The sequence below is a fragment of the Heterodontus francisci genome, chromosome 1 (genome assembly GCF_036365525.1).
Source record: "Heterodontus francisci isolate sHetFra1 chromosome 1, sHetFra1.hap1, whole genome shotgun sequence".
In the NCBI taxonomy this organism is placed as follows: Eukaryota; Metazoa; Chordata; class Chondrichthyes; order Heterodontiformes; family Heterodontidae; genus Heterodontus; species Heterodontus francisci.
In genome coordinates this window covers 14,927,100-14,945,919 of record NC_090371.1, presented here as the reverse complement: position 1 = coordinate 14,945,919, position 18,820 = coordinate 14,927,100, and the positions used below count along the sequence as shown (strand labels likewise).

Below are 18,820 nucleotides of genomic sequence, written 5' to 3'. Positions count from 1 at the left end.
GATGACAACATCATTTCGACTAGTGTTTTTCTGTGTGGGGGAATGCCTTCTAACTGGGATTCACCTGTGAAACTTCACACTCTCGTGTTGTAAATACATGTTCATTCCTCAGCAATGCCTGCAGATCCTGACACACTCTGGGACATCACCTGCAAATATGGGCAAAAACCTCGGACACTTTCCCAAACACTCAATGCAAAGGTACGAATACTCCTAAACACACACCAGTAATACTGACAGAATCCAGGGCCATGCTTTCAAATACTGACATAATGGTGGCGGTTTATTGACACACTCAGTGACCTGACACTTCCAACACACTTCAAATACTTCCCATGCAAATATTGACACAGTCATAGATATCGACATTACATACTGACTGTTAACTTTTGAAAAGAGGAAGTTGAAATCACAGTTACTACTGAAAGAATTATGTCACATGATTTCACATTTTCAACAAAAAACATTACTGTACAAGTGTATAACAAAGAAAAACACAACTAACGTAACAGTACAATTTGGAAAGATTGATATTTGAAACCTCAAATCTTAACAGTCCAAGAAGTCGTAGACTTTAAAATCTAAATGCCAAAAGAATAAGGCAGTTTGACTTTTAATTCTACCTCAAGAGTCCCCTATAGGTTACAGAATCTTGGCAGTTTGTTCCCTTCTCTTTGGACCAAACCAGCTTAGGAATTCACTACAATTCCTTAGTTTCTCAGCAATTTTCGGAGAATCCAGACTTCCCAGCTTGAGCACACGACTGCCTCAAAAAAGAAGTGCACCTGGCTCCCGATGCCTCTTTATTGCTGAGCCCAGCTGCTTTCAAAGACAACAGCTTTCTGAAAGCCAAGTGCTTTCTCTGTAACTAACAGCCTTGCTGAATCCAAATGCTTTCCAAAGTCAACCAATGTCTGTCAGCAAGGACACACATCAAAACACCTACAGGCAGCCCCCACATCATCAGGCTCCATAGCAAAGTGGCACATGTGGGATGTCCCACATAGCAATCTAAAGTAATAATTTCCAACTCCAAATCTTCTCTGTGTTCAGGGAATTCATAACATTTAAACCTCTGATAGAGGCAACTTCAGACACACCATCACCAACAAGAAGTTCAGAGAAGTTCCCATTCTTTAGGGTCTTCACAAATCCCGTGATGACCTGATGCAATAAACATGGGCCATCCTATGATTTGTAACCACCCTAAGCTTGTTTGAAGCTTTGCAAACCCAGTGTTTTCCATTGTCTTGCATGAAAATGTTCAATTCCCAAATTAAAACTATCTCTCAGAATTTAATGGAACCATGAATTAGATGTTCATAACATAGAATCACAGAATAATACAATGCAGAAGAGGCTCTTCGGCCCATCGATTCTGCACCGATGCATTAAAGACACTTGACCTGCCTACCTAATCCCATTTGCCGGCACTTGGCCCATAGCCTTGAATGTTATGACATGCCAAGTGCTCATCCAGGTACTTTTTAAAGGATGTGAGGCAACCCGCCTCTACTTCCCTCCCAGGCAGTGCATTCCAGACCGTCACCACCCTCTGGGTAAAAACGTTCTTTCTCAAATCCCCCTTAAACCTCCTGCCCCTCACCTTAAACTTGTGTCCCCTCATAACTGACCCTTCAACTAAGGGGAACAGCTGCTCCCTATCCACCCTGTCCATGCCCATCATAATCTTGTACAACTCGATCAGGTCACCCCTCAGTCATCTCTGCTTAGGCGAAAACAACCCAAGCCTATCCAACCTCTCTTGATTGCTTAAATGCTTCACCCCAGGCAACATCCTGGTGAATCGCCTCTGCACCCCCTCCAGTGCAATCACATCCTTCCTATAATGTGGCGACCAGAATTGCACACAGTACTCCAGCTGTGGCCTTCCCAAAGTCCGATACAACTCCAATATGACCTCCTTGCTTTTGTAATCTATGCCTCCATTGATAAAGGCAAGTGTCCCATATGCCTTTTACAACACCCTGTTAACCTGCCCTTCTGCCTTCAGAGATCTATGGACAAACACGCCAAGGTCCATTTATTCCTCGGAACTTCCCAGTGTCAGGCCATTCATTGAATACTTCCGTGTCACATTACTCCTTCCAAAGTGCACCACCACACACTTTTCAGGGTTAAATTCTATCTGCCACTTTACTGCCCATTTGACCATCCCGTCTATATCTTCCTGTCACCCAAGACACTCAACCTCAGTGTTAACCATTCGGCCAATCTTTGTGTCATCCTCCAACTTACTGATCCTGCCCTCCCACATAGTCATCTATGTAATTTTTATAAATGACGAACAATGGGGGACCCAGCACTGATCCCTGTGGTACGCCACTGGACACTGGCTTCCAGTCACTAAAACAGCCGTCTGTCATCACTCTCTGTCTCCCACAGTGAAGTCAATTTTGAAACCACCTTATCGAGTGACTCTGTATCCCATGCGCATTTGCTTCAGAACATAGAACATAGAACATAGAACATGACAGCGCAGTACAGGCCCTTCGGCCCTCGATGCTGCGCCGACCTGTGAAACCATCTGACCTAAACTATTCCATTTTCATCCATATGTCTATCCAATGACCACTTAAATGCCCTTAAAGTTGGCGAGTCTACTACTGTTGCAGGCAGGGCGTTCCACGCCCCTACTACTCTCTGAGTAGATAAGTCTTTCTTGATAAGTCTCCCATGTGGGCCCTTGTCAAAGGCTTTGCTGAAATCCATGTAAACTGCATCAACTGCACTACCCTCATCTACACACCTGGTCACATGCTCAAAAAATTCAATCAAATTTGTTAGGCATGACCTCCCTCTGACAAAACCATGCTGAATATTCCTAATCAAATTTAGCCTCGCCAAGTGGACATTGATTCTCTCCTTCCGAAATTTCTCCAATAGTTTCCCTACTACTGACGTGAGACTCAATGGTCTGTAGTTGCCTGGTTTATCTCAACAACCTTTCTGAAATAGTGGGACCACATTAGCTGTTTTCCAGTCCTCTGGCACCACCCTGTGGCCAGAGAAGAAATAGAAATTTGGGTCAGAGCCCCCTGCAAGCTCCACCCTCGCCTCCCACAGCATCCTGGGACACAAATCGCCCGGACCTGGAGATTTGTCTGCTTTTAAGCCTGCCGAAACCTCCAATACCTTGTCACTCCCTGTGACAATTTGCTCAAGAACCTCACAGTCTCTCTCTTTCTGAGTTCCATATCTACATCCTCATTTTCTTGGGTGAAGACAGATGTGAAGCATTCGTTCAAAACCCAACCAATGTCCTCTGGCTCCACCCACAGATTTCCCCCTTGGTCCCTAATGGATCCTACGCTTTCCCTGGTTATCCTCTTCCCATTGATATACTTATAGAATATCTTGGGATTTTCCCTACTTTTACCAGCCAGAGCTTTCTCATATCCCCTCTTTGCTCTCCTAATTGCTTTCTTCAGCTCCATCCTACACTTTCTGTACTCCACTAATGCTTCCGTTGATTTGATCTCCTTGTATTTGCTAAAGGCCTCTCTTTTCCTTCTCATCGTACCTTGAATGTTTCTGGTCATCCATGGTTCTCTGGGCTTGTTGCTCCTACCTATTACCCAAGAGGGAACATGTTGGGCCTGTACACTCCCCATTTCCTTTTTGAATGCCCCCCACTGCTCTTCTGTAGATTTCGTGACAAGTAACTCTTTCCAGTCTACCTTGGCCAGATCCTGCCTTAATTTACTAAAATAAGCTCTCCCCTAATCCAAAACCTTTTTTTGCAACTTGTCTATTTCTTTATCCATAGCAAGCTTAACATGACATAGTCAGAAAAATACACTATCAATGCAGACGCACTCACAGAAAGCTACTGTAAATACTTACACGCAGAAATCTTTTGGACATAATGTCCCTCAAAAGTTACTGTAAATACAGGCACATTGACGCAAACCTACCCGATACAGTGACACCTTGGAGAAAACGACATAAATACTGGCACACGGAAATCTTCCGTAAATGATACACTCAGAAAGGTACTGCTTATTCAAACATACTCAGAAATCTACTGTAAATAGTGACACACTCAAACATATGGTAGATGCAAGCACACTTCTCGGAACCTACTATAAATACTGATGAACTCAGAAACTACTGCACATCTGACATACGTCTTCAGACATCGCTGAGGACCAATCTGAGGAAGTCTGTGAAAATACTAGCACATTATAGTACCATTACGCGACAGTAACAGCACACTCCTGATGAGCGATGAGTAACATTGTTTCCAATGCCTTGCGTACCCCATTTTGAGGGTCAACGGATGAAACGCAAACCAAGCTCAAAACTTCACTTTAAAGCAATTGCTGTTTTCCAACTTAAATGGTTTCACTGGGGATTGAACCCAGGATCTTCTGCGTGTAAAGCAGACGTGATAGCCACGACACCATGAAACCACAGATGATGACAACATCATTTCGACTAGTGTTTTTCTGTGTGGGGGAATGCCTTCTAACTGGGATTCACCTGTGAAACTTCACACTCTCGTGTTGTAAATACATGTTCATTCCTCAGCAATGCCTGCAGATCCTGACACACTCTGGGACATCACCTGCAAATATGGGCAAAAACCTCGGACACTTTCCCAAACACTCAATGCAAAGGTACGAATACTCCTAAACACACACCAGTAATACTGACAGAATCCAGGGCCATGCTTTCAAATACTGACATAATGGTGGCGGTTTATTGACACACTCAGTGACCTGACACTTCCAACACACTTCAAATACTTCCCATGCAAATATTGACACAGTCATAGATATCGACATTACATACTGACTGTTAACTTTTGAAAAGAGGAAGTTGAAATCACAGTTACTACTGAAAGAATTATGTCACATGATTTCACATTTTCAACAAAAAACATTACTGTACAAGTGTATAACAAAGAAAAACACAACTAACGTAACAGTACAATTTGGAAAGATTGATATTTGAAACCTCAAATCTTAACAGTCCAAGAAGTCGTAGACTTTAAAATCTAAATGCCAAAAGAATAAGGCAGTTTGACTTTTAATTCTACCTCAAGAGTCCCCTATAGGTTACAGAATCTTGGCAGTTTGTTCCCTTCTCTTTGGACCAAACCAGCTTAGGAATTCACTACAATTCCTTAGTTTCTCAGCAATTTTCGGAGAATCCAGACTTCCCAGCTTGAGCACACGACTGCCTCAAAAAAGAAGTGCACCTGGCTCCCGATGCCTCTTTATTGCTGAGCCCAGCTGCTTTCAAAGACAACAGCTTTCTGAAAGCCAAGTGCTTTCTCTGTAACTAACAGCCTTGCTGAATCCAAATGCTTTCCAAAGTCAACCAATGTCTGTCAGCAAGGACACACATTAAAACACCTACAGGCAGCCCCCACATCATCAGGCTCCATAGCAAAGTGGCACATGTGGGATGTCCCACATAGCAATCTAAAGTAATAATTTCCAACTCCAAATCTTCTCTGTGTTCAGGGAATTCATAACATTTAAACCTCTGATAGAGGCAACTTCAGACACACCATCACCAACAAGAAGTTCAGAGAAGTTCCCATTCTTTAGGGTCTTCACAAATCCCGTGATGACCTGATGCAATAAACATGGGCCATCCTATGATTTGTAACCACCCTAAGCTTGTTTGAAGCTTTGCAAACCCAGTGTTTTCCATTGTCTTGCATGAAAATGTTCAATTCCCAAATTAAAACTATCTCTCAGAATTTAATGGAACCATGAATTAGATGTTCATAACATAGAATCACAGAATAATACAATGCAGAAGAGGCTCTTCGGCCCATCGATTCTGCACCGATGCATTAAAGACACTTGACCTGCCTACCTAATCCCATTTGCCGGCACTTGGCCCATAGCCTTGAATGTTATGACATGCCAAGTGCTCATCCAGGTACTTTTTAAAGGATGTGAGGCAACCCGCCTCTACTTCCCTCCCAGGCAGTGCATTCCAGACCGTCACCACCCTCTGGGTAAAAACGTTCTTTCTCAAATCCCCCTTAAACCTCCTGCCCCTCACCTTAAACTTGTGTCCCCTCATAACTGACCCTTCAACTAAGGGGAACAGCTGCTCCCTATCCACCCTGTCCATGCCCATCATAATCTTGTACAACTCGATCAGGTCACCCCTCAGTCATCTCTGCTTAAGCGAAAACAACCCAAGCCTATCCAACCTCTCTTGATTGCTTAAATGCTTCACCCCAGGCAACATCCTGGTGAATCGCCTCTGCACCCCCTCCAGTGCAATCACATCCTTCCTATAATGTGGCGACCAGAATTGCACACAGTACTCCAGCTGTGGCCTTCCCAAAGTCCGATACAACTCCAATATGACCTCCTTGCTTTTGTAATCTATGCCTCCATTGATAAAGGCAAGTGTCCCATATGCCTTTTACAACACCCTGTTAACCTGCCCTTCTGCCTTCAGAGATCTATGGACAAACACGCCAAGGTCCCTTTATTCCTCGGAACTTCCCAGTGTCAGGCCATTCATTGAATACTTCCGTGTCACATTACTCCTTCCAAAGTGCACCACCACACACTTTTCAGGGTTAAATTCTATCTGCCACTTTACTGCCCATTTGACCATCCCGTCTATATCTTCCTGTCACCCAAGACACTCAACCTCAGTGTTAACCATTCGGCCAATCTTTGTGTCATCCTCCAACTTACTGATCCTGCCCTCCCACATAGTCATCTATGTAATTTTTATAAATGACGAACAATGGGGGACCCAGCACTGATCCCTGTGGTACGCCACTGGACACTGGCTTCCAGTCACTAAAACAGCCGTCTGTCATCACTCTCTGTCTCCCACAGTGAAGTCAATTTTGAAACCACCTTATCGAGTGACTCTGTATCCCATGCGCATTTGCTTCAGAACATAGAACATAGAACATAGAACATGACAGCGCAGTACAGGCCCTTCGGCCCTCGATGCTGCGCCGACCTGTGAAACCATCTGACCTAAACTATTCCATTTTCATCCATATGTCTATCCAATGACCACTTAAATGCCCTTAAAGTTGGCGAGTCTACTACTGTTGCAGGCAGGGCGTTCCACGCCCCTACTACTCTCTGAGTAGATAAGTCTTTCTTGATAAGTCTCCCATGTGGGCCCTTGTCAAAGGCTTTGCTGAAATCCATGTAAACTGCATCAACTGCACTACCCTCATCTACACACCTGGTCACATGCTCAAAAAATTCAATCAAATTTGTTAGGCATGACCTCCCTCTGACAAAACCATGCTGAATATTCCTAATCAAATTTAGCCTCGCCAAGTGGACATTGATTCTCTCCTTCCGAAATTTCTCCAATAGTTTCCCTACTACTGACGTGAGACTCAATGGTCTGTAGTTGCCTGGTTTATCTCAACAACCTTTCTGAAATAGTGGGACCACATTAGCTGTTTTCCAGTCCTCTGGCACCACCCTGTGGCCAGAGAAGAAATAGAAATTTGGGTCAGAGCCCCCTGCAAGCTCCACCCTCGCCTCCCACAGCATCCTGGGACACAAATCGCCCGGACCTGGAGATTTGTCTGCTTTTAAGCCTGCCGAAACCTCCAATACCTTGTCACTCCCTGTGACAATTTGCTCAAGAACCTCACAGTCTCTCTCTTTCTGAGTTCCATATCTACATCCTCATTTTCTTGGGTGAAGACAGATGTGAAGCATTCGTTCAAAACCCAACCAATGTCCTCTGGCTCCACCCACAGATTTCCCCCTTGGTCCCTAATGGATCCTACGCTTTCCCTGGTTATCCTCTTCCCATTGATATACTTATAGAATATCTTGGGATTTTCCCTACTTTTACCAGCCAGAGCTTTCTCATATCCCCTCTTTGCTCTCCTAATTGCTTTCTTCAGCTCCATCCTACACTTTCTGTACTCCACTAATGCTTCCGTTGATTTGATCTCCTTGTATTTGCTAAAGGCCTCTCTTTTCCTTCTCATCGTACCTTGAATGTTTCTGGTCATCCATGGTTCTCTGGGCTTGTTGCTCCTACCTATTACCCAAGAGGGAACATGTTGGGCCTGTACACTCCCCATTTCCTTTTTGAATGCCCCCCACTGCTCTTCTGTAGATTTCGTGACAAGTAACTCTTTCCAGTCTACCTTGGCCAGATCCTGCCTTAATTTACTAAAATAAGCTCTCCCCTAATCCAAAACCTTTTTTTGCAACTTGTCTATTTCTTTATCCATAGCAAGCTTAACATGACATAGTCAGAAAAATACACTATCAATGCAGACGCACTCACAGAAAGCTACTGTAAATACTTACACGCAGAAATCTTTTGGACATAATGTCCCTCAAAAGTTACTGTAAATACAGGCACATTGACGCAAACCTACCCGATACAGTGACACCTTGGAGAAAACGACATAAATACTGGCACACGGAAATCTTCCGTAAATGATACACTCAGAAAGGTACTGCTTATTCAAACATACTCAGAAATCTACTGTAAATAGTGACACACTCAAACATATGGTAGATGCAAGCACACTTCTCGGAACCTACTATAAATACTGATGAACTCAGAAACTACTGCACATCTGACATACGTCTTCAGACATCGCTGAGGACCAATCTGAGGAAGTCTGTGAAAATACTAGCACATTATAGTACCATTACGCGACAGTAACAGCACACTCCTGATGAGCGATGAGTAACATTGTTTCCAATGCCTTGCGTACCCCATTTTGAGGGTCAACGGATGAAACGCAAACCAAGCTCAAAACTTCACTTTAAAGCAATTGCTGTTTTCCAACTTAAATGGTTTCACTGGGGATTGAACCCAGGATCTTCTGCGTGTAAAGCAGACGTGATAGCCACGACACCATGAAACCACAGATGATGACAACATCATTTCGACTAGTGTTTTTCTGTGTGGGGAATGCCTTCTAACTGGGATTCACCTGTGAAACTTCACACTCTCGTGTTGTAAATACATGTTCATTCCTCAGCAATGCCTGCAGATCCTGACACACTCTGGGACATCACCTGCAAATATGGGCAAAAACCTCGGACACTTTCCCAAACACTCAATGCAAAGGTACGAATACTCCTAAACACACACCAGTAATACTGACAGAATCCAGGGCCATGCCCTCAAATACTGACATAATGGTGGCAGTTTATTGACACACTCAGTGACCTGACACTTCCAACACACTTCAAATACTTCCCATGCAAATACTGACACAGTCATAGATATCGACATTACATACTGACTGTTAACTTTTCAAAAGAGGAAGTTGAAATCATAGTTACTACTGAAAGAATTATGTCACATGATTTCACATTTTCAACAAAAAACGTTACTGTACAAGTGTCAAACAAAGAAAAACACAACTAACGTAACAGTACAATTTGGAAAGATTGATATTTGAAACCTCAAATCTTAACAGTCCAAGAAGTCGTAGACTTTAAAATCTAACTGCCAAAAGAATAAGGCAGTTTGACTTTTAATTCTACCTCAAGAGTCCCCTATAGGTTACAGAATCTTGGCAGTTTGTTCCCTTCTCCTGGGACCACACCAGCTTAGGAATTCACTACTATTCCTTAGTTTCTCAGCAATTTTCGGAGAATCCAGACTTCCCAGCTTGAGCACGCGACTACCTCAAAAAAGAAGTGCACCTGGCTCCCGATGCCTCTTTATTGCTGAGCCCAGCTGCTTTCAAAGACAACAGCTTTCTGAAAGCCAAGTGCTTTCTCTGTAACTAACAGCCTTGCTGAATCCAAATGCTTTCCAAAGTCAACCAATGTCTGTCAGCAAGGACACACATCAAAACACCTACAGGCAGCCCCCACATCATCAGGCTGCATAGCAAAGTGGCACATGTGGGACGTCCCACATAGCAATCTAAAGTAATAATTTCCAACTCCAAATCTTCTCTGTGTTCAGGGAATTCATAACATTTAAACCTCTGATAGAGGCAACTTCAGACACACCATCACCAACAAGAAGTTCAGAGAAGTTCCCATTCTTTAGGGTCTTCACAAATCCCGTTATGACCTGACGCAATAAACATGGGCCATCCTATGATTTGTAACCACCCTAAGCTTGTTTGAAGCTTTGCAAACTCAGTGTTTTCCGTTGTCTTGCACGAAAATGTTCAATTCCCAAATTAAAACTATCTCTCAAAATTTAATGGAACCATGAATTAGATGTTCATAACATAGAATCACAGAATAATACAATGCAGAAAAGGCCCTTCGGCCCATCGATTCTGCACCGATGCATTAAAGACACTTGACCTGTCTACCTAATCCCATTTGCCAGCACTTGGCCCATAGCCTTGAATGTTATGACGTGCCAAGTGTTCATCCAGGTACTTTATAAAGGATGTGAGGCAGCCCGCCTCTACTTCCCTCCCAGGCAGTGCATTCCAGACCGTCACCACCCTCTGGGTAAAAACGTTCTTTCTCAAATCCCCCTTAAACCTCCTGCCCCTCACCTTAAACTTATGTCCCCTCATAACTGACCCTTCAAGTAAGGGGAACAGCTGCTCCCTATCCACCCTGTCCATGCCCATCATAATCTTGTACAACTCGATCAGGTCACCCCTCAGTCATCTCTGCTTAAGCGAAAACAACCCAAGCCTATCCAACCTCTCTTTATTGCTTAAATGTTTCATCGCAGGCAACATCATGGTGAATCGCCTCTGCACCCCCTCCAGTGCAATCACATCCTTCCTATAATGTGGCGACCAGAATTGCTCACAGTACGCCAGCTGTGGCCTTGCCAAAGTATGATACAACTCCAACATGACCTCCTTGCTTTTGTAATCTATGCCTCCATTGATAAAGGCAAGTGTCCCATATGCCTTTTACACCACCCTATTAACCTGCCCTTCTGCCTTCAGAGATATATGGACAAACACGCCAAGGTCCCTTTATTCCTCGGAACTTCCCATTCTCAGGTCATTCATTGAATACTTCCGTGTCACATTACTCTTTCAAAAATGCATCACCACACACTTTTCAGTGTTAAATTCTATCTGCCACTTTTCTGCCCATTTGACCATCCCGTCTATATCTTCCTGTAACCCAAGACACTCAACCTCAGTGTTAACCACTCAGCCAATCTTTGTGTCATCCTGCAACTTACTGATCCTGCCCTCCCACATAGTCATCTATGTAATTTTTATAAATGACGAACAATGGGGGACCCAGCACTGATCCCTGTGGTACGCCACTGGACACTGGCTTCCAGTCACTAAAACAGCCGTCTGTCATCACTCTCTGTCTCCCACAGCGAAGCCAATTATGAAACCACCTTATTGAGTGACTCTGTATCCCATGTGCATTTGCTTTAGAACATAGAACATGGAACATAGAACATTACAGCGCAGTACAGGCCCTTCGGCCCTCGATGTTGCGCCGACCTGTGAAACCATCTGACCTAAACTATTCCATTTTCATCCATATGTCTATCCAATGACCACTTAAATGCCCTTAAGGTTGGCGAGTCTACTACTGTTGCAGGCAGGGCGTTCCACGCCCCTACTACTCTCTGAGTAGATAAGTCTTTCTTGATAAGTTTCCCATGTGGGACCTTGTCAAAGGCTTTGCTGAAATCCATGTAAACTGCATCAACTGCACTCCCCTCATCTACACACCTGGTCACATGCTCAAAAAATTCAATCAAATTTGTCAGGCATGACCTCCCTCTGACAAAACCATGCTGAATATTCCTAATCAAATTTAGCCTCTCCAAGTGGACACAGATTCTCTCCTTCAGAAATTTCTCCAATAGTTTCCCTACTACTGACGTGAGACTCAATGGTCTGTTGTTGCCTGGTTTATCTCAACAACCTTTCTTAAATCGTGGGACCACATTAGCTGTTTTCCAGTCCTCTGGCACCACCCTGTGGCCAGAGAAGAATTAGAAATTTGGGTCAGAGCCCCCTGCAAGCTCCACCCTCGCCTCCCACAGCATCCTGGGACACAAATCGCCCGGACCTGGAGATTTGTCTGCTTTTAAGCCTGCCGAAACCTCCAATACCTTGTCACTCCCTGTGACAATTTGCTCAAGAACCTCACAGTCTCTCTCTTTCTGAGTTCCATATCTACATCCTCATTCTCTTCGGTGAAGACAGATGTGAAGCATTCGTTCAACACCCAACCAATGCCCTCTGGCTCCACCCACAGATTTCCCCCTTGGTCCCTAATGGATCCTACGCTTTCCTTGGTTATCCTCTTCCCATTGATATACTTATAGATTTTCCCTACTTTTACCAGCCAGAGCTTTCTCATATCCCCTCTTTGCTCTCCTAATTGCTTTCTTCAGCTCCATCCTACACTTTCTGTACTCCACTAATGCTTCCGTTGATTTGCTCTCCTTGTATTTGCTAAAAGCCTCTCTTTTCCTTCTCATCGTACCTTGAATGTTTCTGGTCATCCATGGTTCTCTGGGCTTGTTGCTCCTACCTATTACCCAAGAGGGAACATGTTGGGCCTGTACACTCCCCATTTCCTTTTTGAATGCCCCCCACTGCTCTTCTGTAGATTTCGTGACAAGTAACTCTTTCCAGTCTACCTTGGCCAGATCCTGCCTTAATTTACTCAAATTTGCTCTCCCCCAATCCAAAACCTTTTTTTGCAACTTGTCTATTTCTTTATCCATAGCAAGCTTAACATGACATAGTCAGAAAAATCCACTATCAATGCAGACGCACTCATAGAAAGCTACTGTAAATACTGACACGCAGAAATCTTTTGGACATAACGTCTCTCTCAAAAGTTACTGTAAATACAGGCACATTGACGCAAACCTACCCTATATAGTGACACCTTGGAGAAAACTACATAAATACTGGCACACGGAAATCTTCTGTAAATGTACACACTCAGAAAGCTACTGCTTATACAAACATACTCAGAAATCTACTGTAAATAGTGACACACTCAAACATATGGTAGATGCAAGCACACTTCTCGGAACCTACTATAAATACTGATGAACTCAGAAACTACTGCACATCTGACATACGCCTTAAGACATCGCTGAGGACCAATCTGAGGAAGTCTGTGAAAATACTAGCACATTATAGTACCATTACGCGACAGTAACAGCACACTCCTGATGAGCGATGAGTAACATTGTTTACAATGCCTTGCGTACCCCATTTTGAGGGTCAACGGATGAAACGCAAACCAAGCTCAAAACATCACTTTAAAGCAATTGCTATTTTCCAACTCAGATGGTTTCATTGGGGATTGAACCCAGGATCTTCAGCGTGTAAAGCAGACGTGATAGCCACTACACCATGAAACCACACATGAAAACAATATCGTTTCGACTGGTGTTTTTCTGTGTGGGGGAATGCCTTCGAACTGGGATTCACCTGCGAAACTTCACACTCTCGTGTTGTAAATACATGTTCATTCCTCAGCAATGCCTGCAGATCCTAACACACTCTGGGACATCACCTGCAGATATGGGCAAAAACCTCGGACACTTTCCCAAACACTCAATGCAAAGGTACGAATACTCCTAAACACACACCAGTAATACTGACAGAATCCCGGGCCAGGCCTTCAAATACTTACATAATGGTGGCGGTTTATTGACACACTCAGTGACCTGACATTTCCAACACACTTCAAATACTTCCCATGCAAATACTGACACAGTCATAGATATCGACATTACATACTGACTGTTAACTTTTAAAAAGAGGAAGTTGAAATCACAGTTACTACTGAAAGAATTATGTCACATGATTTCACATTTTCAACAAAAAACGTTACTGTACAAGTGTCAAACAAAGAAAAACACAACTAACGTAACAGTACAATTTGGAAAGATTGATATTTGAAACCTCAAATCTTAACAGTCCAAGAAGTCGTAGACTTTAAAATCTAAATGCCAAAAGATTAAGGCAGTTTGACTTTTAATTCAACCTCAAGAGTCCCCTATAGGTTACAGAATCTTGGCAGTTTGTTCCCTTCTCCTGGGACCAAACCAGCTTAGGAATTCACTACAATTCCTTAGTTTCTCAGCAATTTTCGGAGAATCCAGACTTCCCAGCTTGAGCACGCGACTGCCTCAAAAAAGAAGTGCACCTGGCTCCCGATGCCTCTTTATTGCTGAGCCTAGCTGCTTTCAAAGACAACAGCTTCCTGAAAGCCAAGTGCTTTCTCTGTAACTAACAGCCTTGCTGAATCCAAATGCTTTCCAAAGTCAACCAATGTCTGTCAGCAAGGACACACATCAAAACACCTACAGGCAGCCCCCACATCATCAGGCTCCATAGCAAAGTGGCACATGTGGGATGGCCCACATAGCAATCTAAAGTAATAATTTCCAACTCCAAATCTTCTCTGTGTTCAGGGAATTCATAACATTTAAACCTCTGATAGAGGCAACTTCAGACACACCATCACCAACGAGAAGTTCAGAGAAGTTCCCATTCTTTAGGGTCTTCACAAATCCCGTTATGGCCTGACGCAATAAACATGGGCCATCCTATGATTTGTAACCACCTTAAGCTTGTTTGAAGCTTTGCAAACCCAGTGTTTTCCGTTGTCTTGCATGAAAATGTTCAATTCCCAAATTAAAACTATCTCTCAAAATTTAATGGAACCATGAATTAGATGTTCATAACATAGAATCACAGAATAATACAATGCAGAAGAGGCCCTTTGGCCCATCGATTCTGCACCGATGCATTAAAGACACTTGACCTGTCTACCTAATCCCATTTGCCAGCACTTGGCCCATAGCCTTGAATCTTATGACATGCCAAGTGCTCATCCAGGTACTTTTTAAAGTATGTGAGGCAACCCGCCTCTACTTCCCTCCCAGGCAGTGCATTCCAGACCGTCACCACCCTCTGGGTAAAAAAGTTCTTTCTCAAATCCCCCTTAAACCTCCTGCCCCTCACCTTAAACTTGTGTCCCCTCATAACTGACCCTTCAAGTAAGGGGAACAGCTGCTCCCTATCCACCCTGTCCATGCCCATCATAATCTTGTACAACTCGATCAGGTCACCCCTCAGTCATCTCTGCTTAGGCGAAAACAACCCAAGCCTATCCAACCTCTCTTTATTGCTTAAATGTTTCATCCCAGGCAACATCCTGGTGAATCGCCTCTGCACCCCCTCCAGTGCAATCACATCCTTCCTATAATGTGGCGACCAGAATTGCACACAGTACTCCAGCTGTGGCCTTACCAAAGTCCGATACAACTCCAACATGACCTACTTGCTTTTGTAATCTATGGCTCCGTTGATAAAGACAAGTGTCCCATATGCCTTTTACACCACCCTATTAACCTGCCCTTCTGCCTTCAGAGATCTATGGACAAACACGCCAAGGTCCCTTTATTCCTCGGAACTTCCCAGTGTCAGGCCATTCATTGAATACTTCCGTGTCACATTACTCCTTCCAAAGTGCATCACCACACACTTTTCAGGGTTAAATTCTATCTGCCACTTTTCTGCCCATTTGACCATCCCGTCTATATCTTCCTGTAACCCAAGACACTCAACCTCAGTGTTAACCACTCAGCCAATCTTTGTGTCATCCTGCAACTTACTGATCCTGCCCTCCCACATAGTCATCTATGTAACTTTTATAAATGACGAACAATGGGGGACCCAGCACTGATCCCTGTGGTACGCCACTGGACACTGGCTTCCAGTCGCTAAAACAGTCGTCTGTCATCACTCTCTGTCTCCCACAGCGAAGCCAATTTTGAAACCACCTTATCGAGTGACTCTGTATCCCATGTGCATTTGCTTTAGAACATAGAACATAGAACATTACAGCGCAGTACAGGCCCTTCGGCCCTCGATGTTGCGCCGACCTGTGAAACCATCTGACCTAAACTATTCCATTTTCATCCATATGTCTATCCAATGACCACTTAAATGCCCTTAAAGTTGGAGAGTCTACTACTGTTGCAGGCAGGGCGTTCCTTGCCCCCACTACTCTCTGAGTAGATAAGTCTTTCTTGATAAGTGTCCCATGTGGGACCTTGTCAAAGGCTTTGCTGAAATCCATGTAAACTGCATCAACTGCACTACCCTCATCTACACACCTGGTCACATGCTCAAAAAATTCAATCAAATTTGTTAGGCATGACCTCCCTCTGACAAAACCATGCTGAATATTCCTAACCAAATTTAGCCTCTCCAAGTGGACATAGATTCTCTCCTTCAGAAATTTCTCCAATAGTTTCCCTACTACTGACGTGCGACTCAATGGTCTGTAGTTGCCTGGTTTCTCACAACAACCTTTCTTAAATAGTGGGACCACATTAGCTGTTTTCCAGTCCTCTGGCACCACCCTGTGGCCAGAGAAGAATTAGAAATTTGGGTCAGAGCCCCCTGCAAGCTCCACCCTCACCTGCCACAGCATCCTGGGACACAAATCGCCCAGACCTGAAGATTTGTCTGCTTTTAAGCCTGCCGAAACCTCCAATACCTTGTCACTCCCTATGACAATTTGCTCAAGAACCTCACAGTCCCTCTCTTTCTGAGTTCCATATCTACATCCTCATTCTCTTGGGTGAAGACAGATTTGAAGCATTCGTTCAACACCCAACCAATGTCCTCTGGCTCCACCCACAGATTTCCCCCTTGGTCCCTAATGGATCCTACGCTTTCCCTGGTTATCCTCTTCCCATTGATATACTTATAGAATATCTTGGGATTTTCCCTACTTTTACCAGCCAGAGCTTTCTCATATCCCCTCTTTGCTCTCCTAATTGCTTTCTTCAGCTCCATCCTACACTTTCTGTACTCCACTAATGCTTCCGTTGATTTGCTCTCCTTGTATTTGCTAAAAGCCTCTCTTTCCTTCACATCGTACCTTGAATGTTTCTGGTCATCCATGGTTCTCTGGGCTTGTTGCTCCTATCTATTACCCAAGAGGGAACATGTTGGGCCTGTACACTCCCCATTTCCTTTTTGAATGCCCCCCACTGCTCTTCTGTAGATTTCCTGACAAGTAACTCTTTCCAGTCTACCTTGGCCAGATCCTGCCTTAATTTACTCAAATTTGCTCTCCCCCAATCCAAAATCTTTTTTTGCAACTTGTCTATTTCTTTATCCATAGCAAGCTTAACATGACATAGTCAGAAAAATCTACTATCAATGCAGACGCACTCACAGAAAGCTACTGTAAATACTGACACGCAGAAATCTTTTGGACATAATGTCTCTCTCAAAAGTTAATGTAAATACAGGCACATTGACGCAAACCTACCCTATATAGTGACACCTTGGAGAAAACGACATAAATACTGGCACACGGAAATCTTCCGTAAATGTACACACTCAGAAAGCTACTGCTTATACAAACATACTCAGAAATCGACTGGAAATAGTGACACACTCAAACATATGGTAGATGCAAGCACACTTCTCGGAACCTAGTATAAATACTGATGAACTCAGAAACTACTGCACATCTGACATACGTCTTAAGACATCGCTGAGGACCAATCTGAGGAAGTCTGTGAAAATACTAGCACATTATAGTACCATTACGCAACAGTAACAGCACACTCCTGATGAGCGATGAGTAACATTGTTTACAATGCCTTGCGTACCCCATTTGGAGGGTCAACGGATGAAACGCAAACCAAGCTCAAAACATCACTTTAAAGCAATTGCTATTTTCCAACTTAAATGGTTTCACTGGGGATTGAACCCAGGATCTTCTGCGTGTAAAGCAGACGTGATAGCCACTACACCATGAAACCACACATGAGAACAACATCGTTTCGACTGGTGTTTTTCTGTGTGGGGGAACGCCTTCGAACTGGGATTCACCTGTGAAACTTCACACTCTCGTGTTGTAAATACATGTTCATTCCTCAGCAATGCCTGCAGATCCTAACACACTCTGGGACATCACCTGCAAATATGCGCAAAAACCTCGGACACTTTCCCAAACACTCAATACAAAGGTACGAATACTCCTAAACACACACCAGTAATACTGACAGAATCCAGGGCCATGCCTTCAAATACTGACATAATGGTGGTGGTTTATTGACACACTCAGTGACCTGACACTTCCAACACACTTCAAATACTTCCCATGCAAATACTGACACAGTCATAGATATCGACATTACATACTGACTGTTAACTTTTAAAAAGAGGAAGTTGAAATCACAGTTACTACTGAAAGAATTATGTCACATGATTTCACATTTTCAACAAAAAACGTTACTGTACAAGTGTCAAACAAAGAAAAACACAACTAACGTAACAGTACAATTTGGAAAGATTGATATTTGAAACCTCAAATCTTAACAGTCCAAGAAGTCGTAGACTTTAAAATCTAAATGCCAAAAGATTAAGGCAGTTTGACTTTTAATTCTACCTCAAGAGTCCCCTATAGGTTACAGAATCTTGGCAGTTTGTTCCCTTCTCCTGGGACCAAACCAGCTTAGGAATTCACTACAATTCCTTAGTTTCTCAGCAATTTTCGGAGAATCCTGACTTCCCAGCTTGAGCACGCGACTGCCTCAAAAAAGAAGTGCACCTGGCTCCCGATGCCTCTTTATTGCTGAGCCCAGCTGCTTTCAAAGACAACAGCTTTCTGAAAGCCAAGTGCTTTCTCTGTAACTAACAGCCTTGCTGAATCCAAATGCTTTCCAAAGTCAACCAATGTCTGTCAGCAAGGACACACATTAAAACACCTACAGGCAGCCCCCACTTCATCAGGCTCCATAGCAAAGTGGCACATGTGGGATGTCCCACATAGCAATCTAAAGTAATAATTTCTGACTCCAAATCTTCTCTGTGTTCAGGGAATTCATAACA

At 43.6% G+C, this 18,820-nt stretch overlaps 4 non-coding genes across 4 annotated transcripts; all 4 read right to left on the bottom strand.

Annotated features, from left to right (window-relative positions):
- Positions 1–4,363: 4,363 nt before the first annotated feature.
- On the bottom strand, positions 4,364–4,436 carry trnav-uac (transfer RNA valine (anticodon UAC)). Its single transcript has one exon. It is a non-coding gene; the product is annotated as a tRNA-Val (tRNA).
- A 4,369-nt stretch (positions 4,437–8,805) lies between these two features.
- trnav-uac (transfer RNA valine (anticodon UAC)) lies at positions 8,806–8,878 on the bottom strand. The gene has a single exon. It is a non-coding gene; the product is annotated as a tRNA-Val (tRNA).
- Positions 8,879–13,238: 4,360 nt separating this feature from the next.
- trnav-uac (transfer RNA valine (anticodon UAC)) lies at positions 13,239–13,311 on the bottom strand. The gene has a single exon. It is a non-coding gene; the product is annotated as a tRNA-Val (tRNA).
- Positions 13,312–17,675: 4,364 nt separating this feature from the next.
- On the bottom strand, positions 17,676–17,748 carry trnav-uac (transfer RNA valine (anticodon UAC)). The gene has a single exon. It is a non-coding gene; the product is annotated as a tRNA-Val (tRNA).
- Between the last annotated feature and the right edge of the window lie 1,072 nt (positions 17,749–18,820).